This window comes from Salvelinus fontinalis, chromosome 28 (genome assembly GCF_029448725.1).
Source record: "Salvelinus fontinalis isolate EN_2023a chromosome 28, ASM2944872v1, whole genome shotgun sequence".
Classification (NCBI taxonomy): domain Eukaryota; kingdom Metazoa; phylum Chordata; class Actinopteri; order Salmoniformes; family Salmonidae; genus Salvelinus; species Salvelinus fontinalis.
In genome coordinates this window covers 30,153,313-30,166,348 of record NC_074692.1, presented here as the reverse complement: position 1 = coordinate 30,166,348, position 13,036 = coordinate 30,153,313, and the positions used below count along the sequence as shown (strand labels likewise).

At 39.9% G+C, this 13,036-nt stretch overlaps 1 protein-coding gene across 4 annotated transcripts in view; it reads left to right on the top strand.

Moving 5' to 3' along the window:
• Positions 1–13,036, top strand: part of LOC129826571 (netrin receptor UNC5D-like) — a 326,296-nt gene that overhangs the window by 20,246 nt on the left and 293,014 nt on the right. The gene's annotated exons all lie outside the window — the stretch shown is intronic.

Sequence of the window (13,036 nt, the reverse complement as noted above, 5' to 3'; positions counted from 1 at the left end):
ACTGTGTAAGTCTATGGAAGCTGGTGAGAACTATGACTTTAATACAAAACCTTAGAGGCTCAATGTACCCAGAGGGGGACAGAAGCTAGTTGTCCACCAGCTACACCATGGTGCTACCCTACAGACTGCTGTTGAGGCTACTGTAGACCATTGCAAAACGGTGTGTTTTAATAAATTATTTGGTGACAAATATATTTAGAACAGTTTTATCTGAAAAGGTTACCTTTTTAAATGTTTCACTATTTTATGAAATTCACTGGATGGTCCTCCCCTTCCTCCTCTGAGGAGCGTCCACTGGTGTACGCGACACCTTGATTCTTGACATGCAAAAAAATGTGGGACTATCTACAGTGAAGGTTTGAGTGGATTTTCCTTTAAGGTTTATACTACAGAAAGTGGTGTGATCTTTGATTATAATTAAATTGCATCTTCATTAACAGTTTTATTTGATCATGATTTACTTTTGACTGGAGATGGATACCCTAGTGACATTTGTTAAGGCCCCTTCACATTCATGAAGTAATACACAAGTAGTACAGTGCATTTGGAAAGTATTCAGACCCCTTGACCTTTTCCACATTTTTGTTACGTTACAGCCTTATTCAAAAATGTATAACTTTTTTTCTTCTTCAATCTACACACAATACCCTATAAGGACAAAGCAATTTTTGCAAACTGAAATTACATTTACATAAGTATTAAGACCCTTTACTCAGTACTTTGTTGAAGCACTTTGGCAGCGTTTACAGCATCAAGTCTTCTTGGGTATGACGCAGCAAGCTTGGCACACCTGTATTTTAAGAGTTTTTCCTATTCTTCTCTGCAGATCCTCTCAAGCTCTGTCAGGTTGGATGGGCAGCATCGCTGCACAGCGATTTTCAGATCTTTCCAGAGATGTTCGCCACTCAAGGACATTCAGAGACTTGTCTCAAAGCCACTCCTGTATTGTCTTGGCTGTGTGCTTAGGTTTGTTGTTCTGTTGGAAGGTGAACCTTCACCCCCAGTCGGAGAGCCTGACCGCTCTGGAGCAGATTTTCATCAAGGACCTCTCTACTTTGCATTGTTTATCTTTCCCTCGATCCTGACTAGTCTCCCAGTCCCTGCCGCTGATAAACATCCCCACAGCTTGATGCTGCCACCACCATGCTTCACCATAGGTGTAACGTTCGTTGTTTGAAGGATTGGACCAAGGTGCAGCGTGGAAGGCGTTCCTCATTTTTATTAATGTGAACCAGCAACAAAAACCATAAAAAGTAACAAAACGAAATGTACAGCTTTGTAGGGCTAACAAGCAACAATACAACATCAAGATCCCACAATCAACAGGTGGGAAAAGGCTGCCTAAATATGATCACCAATCAGAGATAATGAACGATAGTTGCCTCTGATTGGCAACCATACCAGGCCAACATAGAAATATACAAACTAGAGTACCCACCCTAGTCACACCCTGACCTAACCAAAATAGAGAATAAAAAGGCTCTCTACGGTCAGGGCGTGACAATAGGGATGGTACCAGGTTTCCTCCAGACGTGACATTTGGCATTCAGGCCAAAGAGTTCAACCGGGGTTTCATCATATCAGAGGATCTTGTTTCTCATGATCTGAGAGTCCTTTAGGTGCCTTTTAGCAAACTCCAAGCGGGCTGTCATGTGCGTTTTACTGAGGAATGGCTTCCGTCTGGCCACTCTACCTTAAAGGCCTGATTTAGTGGAGTGTTGCCGAGATGGTTTTCCTTCTGGAAGGTTCTCCCATCTCCACAGAGGAACTCTAACTCTAGCTCTTTCAGAGTGACCATCGGGTTCTTGGACACCTCCCTGACCAAGGCCCTTCTCCCCCGATTGCTCAATTAGGCCGGGCAGCCAGCTGTAGGAAGAGTCTTGGTGTTTTTTTATTTAATCCATTCTAGAATTAGGCTGTAACGTAACAACATTTTAGTTCTTTCCGAATGTACTGTACATCAAAAAGAAGATTGGGAGAAATTTAGCAGTAGTTCTATAATTGGAATGCCTAAACTCACTTGAGTCCACATCCTCGTAGCCCCGACAGTCCAAGTAGGGTTTGGGAATTGCCAGGGACGATATGATATTATCACTATACTTTGGTGCGATAATAATATGCATTGTGATTCAATACTGTGATTTTATTACGATTCAATGGTCCAAACATAGTTCACCATATGTCTGCTGCAGAGGGACAAGAGGGTTCCGTGAGAAAACAAGTTTTGATCAGTCGTGGACTTAACAGTGCTGAAAACTCATTGGCTCCTTTTTTAAAAAAGAAGATGGAGAAAAAGCTAAAGTAAAAATACTGACATTTTGGTGCAGGTACAGCCAACTAGTGCAAAAATAATATTGTGATATTGTCAAAACAATACGATATCATCAAAAATAATATCCTGATTTGTAAATGTATCAATATTTTTTTTTAATCACTAGTCCAAAGTGGCTCTGCGGTTTTGAACTCTATAGGACGCTGAAGAAGTTCAACCTTGAAATGCTAGTTTAGTTCTAGGATAGTCATTAATAAATGGTTAAATTAATTCAGGCAAAGATGAATACCTTAACCATATTTATTGGATTTTACAGTAGATTTGCATTCAATGATCTTGCATTATACTTTATTAAAAATGTATATTGGCATATGATCGTATTGATAGCTAGCTTTATATTAGTGTGTGTGTGTGTGTGTGTGTGTGTGTGTATAGCATAGAAAGGAAAGTGCCATATTAAATGTAATAGTTTTGAATTGTTGACTTTTGACAATTTGATAAATGACATTTCCCACGGTAGCTGTGAACAGGGGTGGTATTAGACTTTTCTAAATGTAGATTGTTCTCAGTCAAAGGCCTCTCTTAAAGGCCATGTTTGTCATAATCAGTTTATTTTCTTGCGAATGTACTGAACCATACTTACTGGAAAAGATGGAATCGTAAATGTCAACGTTAGAACTGTGTGAATCCTCTATGTTCCAAAGAGATCTCATGCTTCTCTCTTTTGGTCGGATTCGACGAAGTAGTAATTGCTTTTCAGTATCAGCTTGGTTGGGATCCAAAGCAAATGTAAATACAATCAAATGAGATTCTTATAGTGGCATGAGACACAGGAGGTGAAATGTAATACGAAGAAATGATATCACTGGGGAGAACAAAGTGTGGTGATTAGATATATTTCCACCGGCCTATTACTAGAGCACTGGGGGAAAACGAGCGAGCGCTGAGCTTTCTGTTTTTGCAGCAGGCCACAGGCCGTTAAGACTCCAGTCGGTCTCCATTTTTATTCATTGTGTGTCAGAAAAATAGCCTGCTTCACCACTGTCCTAGGAGAATTCTGGTATGATTTGAGTCCAATTCATTTTTGTGCGTATACATTTGAATCCCGTCTGTCCTCAAATATCGAAATGCATTGCCTGTAGAAATTGAAAACTGTTACAACTATCACAATAAATGACCCTATTTTCCCCACATGATCGAAACCACTGTGTTGGAGGGAATGGAATTGTATACTGATACGCGTGTGCCTTCAGGACTTTTTCTATACTTTGTATTCATACCCCACTGAAATGGTTCCTATTGAAAAATGACTGTGCATGTGTTTAGCCTAAATTCTAAGGCTAAATTATATGATCTTATTGTTCAGAGAATTGAACAGCTGTCAGTGTCACTGTGTTTCTCTGAATGTCTAGACAACCTGCATACCCCAACCATGATTATCTCTATAAAGGGAGGTGAGGTGATTGAATTGAACACAATAAACAAGCAACGTCATCTGTTGTTGATATTTCGATGGACCCCACAGAATTCACTTTGCACAACATGCTGGATAGGCCAACTATAGCCTAAAGATATGACCATTGTATAACAACGTAATTATAACAGGTCTTGTTCTAACATGGCAACAGCATTGTTAATGAGTTTTAGATGCACCAACAAGGTGAAAAGAGACAGCTGAGGTAGATTGAGCCATCAATATTAACGTGTTTCCCATGCAATGTGTACTATATATCCCCTCTGACCCTCTTCACCCCCATCCTTCTGGTGTTTTGGTTTTAGCAGGGGGTCTGCAAAGTGCAGTAGGTCTACAAAAGAAAATTACCTATGCAAATACATTTCAATGTATGCATCTTCCTGCGCTCGAGTGATATTTTATTAATTTATTTGTCCTATGTCTTATTTACTCTTATTTACTTGCACTTTGGCAGTTCTTGAATCTGCACTCGTAAGATGTTTCTGTGACTTTATCTTTCTGACAGCGGAGAGGTTTGCTGCTTGTTGCTACAGCAACTAGTGCATTTCACTTTATTGTTGTCAAGATGAAGTTGATTAGAAGGAGTAATATGGCTGTTAACTTCCAGCTGTCTAAATGAATCATCCCTCTCACATCTCATCACAAAGTCACTCACAGATTGACACCAAGATCAGAAACAATTAGATATAATTTATTAGTTTGCTGTCAAATAGACAAAAGGTGTCCAATATTTATATATTTGATTGGAAGTTGTTGATGATTATAAAAAATGGATTCCATGCCTGCCTATGCCTACATTACCTTTACTACTCACCACTTCAACTTTTCTTGTACTGTACTTGTATTGGGCCATCGGCGGTACTCTGGATGGCAGATAGATGTAGAATCTTAATTTGAGCCAATTTGCTACAGCAGGAAAATAATCCTGCAGCAAAAGGAAATGTGGATTATAATTAATGGACATTTTTGTAGTGGTTGATATTTTTTGTAAGTGAAAGCCTTTTTTATACTCTGCACTACTAGTTTTACATTTCCTGCATTAAAGTAAAATTCTCCTGCAACAGGGTAAACCAATTTAGATCCTACATATGTACGGCTAGCTTGACAGGCAGATATGATGGATGCCCCTCCATTATCAGGATCTGCTTCTCTAGTCCAACGTCATGTGGGACACAGCCAGCGCGACATTTATTAATCTGCTGCAGATAATTCATAATAAAACAACAGACAGTTCCAGCTAGGCGGCTCAGCGCTGTGCTGCTGCAGATTGAGAACTTCAGGAATGGCACCATGCGTGTGACATGACGCATTACCATGCCAACCCTCCTTCTAATCCTGACAGGGAACTATTATTAACTAGAGAGCAACTGATTAATCGGCATGGCCGATTAATTAGGGCCGATTTCAAGTTTTCATAACAATCAGTGATCGTCATATTTGGATGCCGATTATGGCCGATTTACATTGCACTCCACGAGGAGACTGCGTGGCATGCTGACCACCTGTTACGCGAGTGCAGCAAGGAGCCAAGGTAAGTTGCTAGCTAGCATTAAACGTATTTTATAAAGAACAATCAATCTTAACTTGTGATTATGTTAACTACACATGGTTGTTACTAGTTTAACTAGCTTGTCCTGCGTTGCAAATAATCAATATCATCAAATCACAGTCTACTTAGCCAAACGGTGATGATTTAACAAGCGCATTCGCGAAAAAAAGCACTGTCGTTGCACCAAATGTACCTAACCATAAACATCAATGCCTTTCTTTAAAATCAATACACAAGTATATTTTTTTAAACCTGCAAATGTAGTTAAAAGAAATGCATGTTAGCAGGCAATATTAACTAGGGAATTTGTGTCACTTCTCTTGCGTTCTGTGCAAGCAGAGTCAGGGTATATGCAGCAGTATGGGCCGCCTGGCTCGTTGCGAACTGTGTGAAGACCATACCTTCCTAACAAAGACTAATTAATTTGCCTGAATTTTACTTAATTATGCCATAACATTGAAGGGTGTGCAATGTTACAGCAATATTTAGATGTATGGATGCCACCCATTCAATAAAATACGGAAGGGTTCCGTATTTCACTGAAAGAATAAACGTTTTGTTTTTGAAGTGATCATTTCCGGATTTGACCATATTGATGACCTACGGCTCGTATTTCTGTCTTTTTTACATGGCCCATATTGCACTTTTACTTTCTTCTCCAACACTGTGTTTTTGCATTATTTAAACCAAATTGAACATGTTTCATTATTTATTTGAGACTAAATAGATTTTTATTTATGTATTATATTAAGTTAAAATAAAAGTGTTCAACAGTATTGTTGTTTTTTATCATTATTACAAATGTGTATATATATATATTTGTAAATCGGCTTGTTTTGGTCCTCTAATAATCGGTATCGGCGTTGAAAAATCATAATCGGTCGACCTCTAGTATTAATGCTAAAACAGTGGGGGTGTAGTATTTTTATTATTTATTTATTTGTTTTACATTCGCTCTTTTGCAGGTTTTAGTATAGACACTGAACAAAAATTAACGCAAAATGTAAAGTATTGGTCCCATGTTTCATGAGCTGAAATTAAAGATCCCCCCAAATTTACATACACACAAAAAGCTTATTTTGTTTACATCCCTGTTAGTGAGCATTTCTCCTTTGCCAAGATAATTTGTCCACCTGACAGGTGGGGCAAATCAAGAAGCTGCGTAATCATTACACAGGTGCACCTTGTGCTGGGGACAATAAAAGACCACTCTAAAATGTGCAGTTTTGCCACAATGTCTCAAGTTTTGTAGTAGCGTGCAATTGGCATGCTGACTGCAGGAATGTCCACTGGAGCTGTTGCCAGAGAATTTAATGTTAATTTCTACCTTAAGCCACCACCAACATCGTTTTAGAGAATTTGTCAGTAACATGCTAATCACACCGCTCGCGTGCGTCCGCCTTCGCACGTATGTTGAATTTGTCCACCCACAACAGACATGTTCAGGACACACAGGTTGAAATATCAAAAAGAACTCTGAACTATATTTATTTGGGGACAGGTCAAAGAGCATTAAACATTTATGGCAACTTAGCTAGCTAGCTTGCTGTTTCTAGCTAATTTGTCCTGGTATATAAACATTGGGTTCTTATTTTATCAGAAATACACAAGGTCCTCTACTCCGACAATAAATTCACAGATAAAAGGGTAAACTGAGTTATTTTCTAGTAATCTCTCATTCTTCCGGCTTCTTCTTCTTCTTTGGACTTTATATGGAGGTTGGCAACCAGCTTTAAGGTGCATTACCACCACCAACTGCACTGGAGTGTGGAACTCAGTTAATCTTTCAATCACCCATTTGGGTATATGCTCCTAAAAACCAATGAGGTGATGGGAGAGGCGGGACTTGCACCATGTCAAGTGTCACAAATAGAACCAAGTTCTATTTTAGTGCCTGGCTACGCAGATGCACATGAGCAGTGTGTATGCAATGATTAAATAACATGTATGTGTCAATTTATTTTGCAACTCTTTCTTGCGCATGTGTCACAGGTGGTGTGGTCAGCATGTAAATCCAACCTGCCTCAACTGCAGACCATGTGTATGGCGTCGTGTGGGCGAGCGGTTTACAGGCGTAACCTAATGGACAAGGAACACAATTAGCATTTTATCGGTGGCAATTTGAATGCACAGAGATATCCTGAGGCCCATTGTCATGCCATTCATCCGCCGCCATCACCTCATGTTTCAGCATGTTAATGCACGGCCCCATGTCACAAGGATCTGTACACAATTCCTGGAAGGTTCGCTACAGTTATTGTTATTTGTGTTCGTAAAAAATATGAGGTGGGAGGGTGTGCTTAATTTTACAGTGCAAGGTGAGGGTCATGTGAAAAACGTTCGCTTTGGGGAGTGGTGTGCATTTTTTATGACACCTTGAGTTGGACCAGCCCCCCCTCCAAGTAAATGTCAAACTGTCCTTTACACTTAATTATATTTTAGTCAAAATGACTGTCACATTTTAGTTATTTGACTAATTATTTTGTGTAATTGTCAGAATGACAGTGGGACATTTTAGTAAACTAAATGCCCTTTCATTTTAGTCACATTTTAGTCATCACATTTGTATTGTCTCATTAACCTATAGTAAACATAAATCACTGACTTTCATGTACACACATACATAGCCTTGCCCTACCAAACATTTTTCTACATAACATCCTATTCTCTTCCCTAAGCAGAAATATGACAAACATATATAAAAAATTATCTGGCCATGTAAATTCCTAATTCACGCTACAGAGGTATTGCACTTATACAAAACAAACACAGGTTTGTAGTTATCGCTAGCTAATGAGTTAAAATGACTGGACAAGGTGTAGCCTGAACAAATGGTTTAACGGTCCGGTCCGCAAGTAGCCTAGTTTTAGAACAGTCCGCGATATGCTTTATGAATTTAAAATGTGGCCCGCCAATGCACGATAGAATATCTTTTTTAGGTATTATGGTATTATTTAGGTATTATTACCAGTATTATGGGTCATATCTAATTGCTATAATTAAGCCCTTTTCTCCGAGGAAAAGAGGGAGACCTCGCTACGTTGTCTAGAAAACCTGGCTATGGAATATCGGAATGTTGAGTGAAACTACAAATTGAAAGACAGCCTACTTTTTTTTTACTATTAAACGTAATGTGACAATTGTTTTTATTTTATTTCGTAAAGCAGCTTGTGTTTCTTAACCAAGTGTAGTTATTTAGAAGGCTGGTGGAGACTGATTAGCTACAAGGAAGCTAATCAGAGGTGCAGTTGTGCTGCTAATATTAATTGTGCTCATCACTTAAACTTTCAATTTCTCCAAAAACTCTTGTCCAGTCCACTTATTATTCCAATTTTAGTCATAGAGAACCAACCTCGTCTCGTTTTAGTCAACTGAAATAAATTAATTTTTGTAAAAAATATTCTGGGTCTATTTTGTCAGTTGTAGTCTCGTCAATTGACACTGAAAAATAGGTGTTTGCCGAATATTTCTCTCATTATTTTTGTTGACGAAATTTAAGACCGCAAGCCTGGTCATTTTATTACTGAAGCTGCAGATCGCAGCCATGATGTAAGATCAGATCATTGTCCAATTTGTGGACATGATGGCATGGCCAACGATGTCTTACTGTAACGCCAGTTGACTGCTTTGTTGTTACTACTGTGTACTCAAACCGTCTGAGAAAATAGGTTGTAGTGAACAGTATGCAACAACAAAAGCTACCATAAATCCATTTACCTGTCATCAAACTTACAACTTTGCAATACCACTCTGTGACTTGTCAGTGTCACTTTCAGATGGTATCCATGGCCACAGTACAGCATCCTGTGATTCTCTTGCGTGATTAGATGAGTCAGCTTTGTCATTTTTGCTCCTCTCTCACTTTCATTATTACCATCCATATATGTGAGCCTGCCATCTCTTTCTCCTACGATCACCCTGTTTGCCAGGATTTCCCAACTGGCTGCCAGCGGGTGGTTTTATTTGTCCCACCAAGTTTCCAGAGCAAAAAAAGTATAATTTAATTGTTGGACGTAAAAGACATAAAACCAGGAAAATCCATTCCAAGTGATTTTAATTTAAGGAATCTGTTCCCAAATATTCCCACACGTAATAGAAAGACGTGATTGTTTACAAATGTAAGCAAGGTTTGAAATGATGATGTTTTTGTTAAACATACAGTACCTGTCACGCCCTGACCTTAGAGATCCTTTTTATGTCTCTATTTTGGTTTGGTCAGGGCTTGAGTTGGGGTGGGTAATCTACGTTCTATATTTTGTAGTTCTTTGTTTTGGCCGGGTAGGGTTCTCAATCAGGGACAGCTGTCTATCGTTGTCTCTGATTGAGAACCATACTTAGGCTGCACTTTTTCCCACCTAAGTTTGTGGGAAGTTGACTTTGTTTAGGGCACATAGCCTTACGCTTCATGGTTTGTTTTGTTTTGTCGGCGTCATTTCAAATAAAAAAGAAAATGTACGCTCACCACGCTGCACCTTGGTCCACTTCTTTTAACGGCCGTGACAGTACCAGTCAAAAGTTGGGACACACCTACTCATTCCAGCGTTTTTCTTTATTTTTCCTATTTTCTACATTGTAGAATAAAAGTGAAGACATCAAAACTATGAAACAACACACATGGAATCATGTAACCCAAAATGTTTTAAACAAATCAAAATATATTTGATATATTTGAGATTCTTCAAAGTAGCTACCCTTTGCCTTGACTGCTTTGCACACTCTTGTCATTCTCTCAACCAGCTTCATGAGGTAGTCACCTGGAAAGCATTTCAATTAACAGGTGTGCCTTGTTAAATTAATTTGTGGAATTTATTTCATTAAGGTGTTTGAGCCAATCAGTTGTGTTGTGACAAGGTAGAGGTAGTATACAGAAGATAGCCTTATTTTTTAAAAGTCAATATTATGGAAAGTCCATCATTACTTTAAGACATAAAGGTCAGTCAATCCGGAAAATTTCAAGAACTTTGAAAGTTTCTTTAAGTGCAGTCGCAAAAACCATCAAGCGCTATGGTGAAACTGGCTCTCATGAGGACCGCTACAGGAAAGGAAGACCCATAGTTACCTCTGCTACAGAGGATAAGTTCATTAGAGTTACCAGCATCACAAATTGCAGCCCAAATAAATGCTTCACAGAGTTCAAGTAAAGGACACATCTCAACATCAACTGTTCAGAAGAGACTGCATGAATCAGGCCTTCATGGTCAAATTGTTGCAAAGAAACCACTACTAAAGGACACCAATAATAAGAAGAGACTTGCTTGGGTCAAGAAACACGAGCAATGGACATTAGAACTTTCCTTTGGTGTGGTGAGTCTGAATTTGAGATTTTTGGTTCCAACCACTGTGTGAGACGCAGAGTAGGTGAATGGATAATCTACAAATGTGTGGTTCCCACTGTGAAGCATGGATGAGGAAGTGTGATGGTGTGGGGGTGCTTTGCTGGTGACACTGTGATTTATTTAGAATTCAAGGCACACAGCATTCTGCAGAAATACACCATCCCATATGGTTTGTGCTTAGTGGGACTATCATTTTTCTTTTCAACAGGACAATGACCCAACACACCTTCAGGCTGTGTAAGTGCTATTTGACCAAGACGGAGAGTGATGGAGTGCTGCATCAGATGACCTGGCCTCCACCATCACTCAATCTAAACCCAATTGAGATGGTTTGGGATGAGTTGGGATGAGTTGGATGGCAGAGTGAAGGAAAAGCTGCCAACAAGTGTTCAGCATAGGTGGGAACCCCTTCAAGTCTGTTGGAAAAGCATTCCAGGTGAAACTGTGGTGGCAGGTAGCCTAGTGGTTAGAGCGTTGGGCCAGTAACTGGAAGGTTTCTAGATTGAATCCCAGAGCTGACAAGGTAAAAATATGTTATTCTGCCCCTGAACAAGGCAGAAACTTCTTATGGCTGAGATCCCGCTAACGGGATCAATATGACAACAGCCAGTGAAAGTGCAGGGCGCCAAATTCAAACAACAGAAATCTCATAATTAAAATTCCTCAAGCATACAAGTATTTCACAACATTTTAAAGACACATTTCTTGTTAATCCCACCAGTGTCCAATTTCAAATAGGCTTTTCGGCGAAAGCACCACAAACGATTATGTTAGGTCAGAGCCAAGTCACAGAAAAACACAGCCATTTTTCCAGCCAAAGAGAGGAGTCACAAATATCAGAAATAGAGATAGAATTAATCACTAACTTTTGATGATCTTCAACAGATGACACTCATAGGACTTCATGTTACACAATACATGTATGTTTTTTTCGACAAAGTTCATATTTATACAAAAAAATCTCAGTATACATTGGCGCGTTATGTTCAGTAGTTCCAAAAACATCCGGGGATTTTGCAGAGAGCCGCATCAATTTACAGAAATACTCATTATAAATGTTGATGAAAATACAAGTGTTATGCATCGAACTTTAGATAGCAGTTGCATTAAGGAGAAGTGTGTGTCAGATTTCAAAAAAGCTTTACGGAAAAAGCAAACCATGCAATAATCTGAGTACGGCGGTCAGAGCCCTGTCACGAACGTCGTCATGGAAATGACCGGACCAAGGTGCAGCGTTGTGAGCGTACATTTCTTTTTATTATGAATGTCGCCAACAAAAACAAGCGCTCCACCGCATAACACGGTGCCTGACCAGTACCACGCTCCCTACGCTCCCTACGGTCTCCAACCTGACTCAGCCAATCTCCTCGTGTGCCACCCCCCAAAAAAATTTGGGGAGTGGCCTCCCGGTCCTTCGTGCCAGCCGTGTCCCTGTGTAATCCTGGGCCCTTTTACGCGCTGCCTCCGCCTTCCTCGCTGCTCCCACGGCAGGCGATGCTTTCCCGCCAGGATCTCCTCCTACGTCCAGGATCCTTTCCCATTCAGGATGTCCTCCCATGTCCAGTCCTCCTTACCACGCTGCTTGGTCCGTTTGTGGTGGGTAGTTCTGTCACGAACATCGTCAGGGAAATGACCGAACCAAGGTGCAGCGTGGTGAGAGTACATTTCTTTTTATTATGAATGTCGCCAACAAAAACGACCGTGAAGCTTACTAGGGCTAAACAGGCCACTAACAAAGTCAACTACCCACAACTAAGGTGGAAAAACAGGCTGCCTAAGTATGATTCCCAATCGGAGACAACGATAGACAGCTGTCCCTGATTGAGAACCATACCCGGCCAAAACATAGAAACAGAAAACATAGAAATAAAAAAACTAGAATGCCCACCCTAGTCACACCCTGGCCTAACCAAAATAGAGAATAAAAGCCTCTCTATGGCCATGTGGTGACAAGCCCAAACAAGACAAAAATATATCTGCCATATTGTGCAGTCAACAGAAGTCATAAATAACATTATAAACATTCACTTACCTTTGATAATCTTCATCAGAATGCACTCTCAGGAATCCCAGTTCCACAATAAATGTTTGTTTTGTTCGATAATGTCCATCATTTTTGTCCAAATAACGCTGATTTGTTCGCGCGTTCAGTACACAATCTAAACTCACGACGCACGGGCAGGTTCAGACAAAGTCATATTACAGTCCGTAGAAACATGTCAAACGAAGTATAGAATCAATCTTTAGGATGTTTTTAACATAAATCTTCAATAATGTTCCCACCGGCGAATTCCTTTGTCTTCAGAAATGCGATGGAACAGAGCTCGCTCTCACATGAACACGCATGGTCAGCTCATGTTCAGCTCATGGCAGACCTTACTCAATCCCCTCTCATTCGGCCCCAG